Below are 605 nucleotides of genomic sequence, written 5' to 3'. Positions count from 1 at the left end.
GTATATCAGGAGAAATGCTGAGCTGGATGAAGCACACCCAGGAATCAAGATTGCCAGGAGAAATATCAATAACCTCATATATGCAGATGACACCACTCTTGTGGAAGAAAATGAAGAACTAAAGAACTTCTTGATGAAAGTAAAAGAGGAGCATAAAAAGGTTGGCTTAAAGCTCACCATTCAGAAAACGAAGATCATAGCATCCAGTCCCATCATTTCATGGCAAATAGATGGGGAAACAGTGACTGACTTTGATTATTTTCTTTTATTATTTAATATTATTATTTTTGATCTCCAAAATCACTGCAGATGGTGAATGCAGCCATGACATGCAAAGACACTTACTCCTTGGAAAGAAAGTTATGACCAACCTAGACAGCATATTCGGAGAAGGTGATGGCACCCTACTCCAGTATACTTGCCTGGAAAATCCCATGGGCAGTGGAGCCTGGTAGGCTGCAGTCCATGGGGTCGCGAAGAGTCGGACACGGCTGAGCAACTTCACTTTCACTTTTCACTTTCATGTGTTGGGGAAGGAAATGGAAACACACTCCAATGTTCTTGCCTGGAGAAGCCCAGGGACGGGGGAGCCTAGTGGGCTGCCC

Source organism: Bison bison, unplaced genomic scaffold (assembly GCF_000754665.1).
Source record: "Bison bison bison isolate TAMUID 2011002044 unplaced genomic scaffold, Bison_UMD1.0 scf7180017864500, whole genome shotgun sequence".
NCBI lineage: Eukaryota > Metazoa > Chordata > Mammalia > Artiodactyla > Bovidae > Bison > Bison bison.
Note: the sequence above shows the minus strand (reverse complement) of the source record.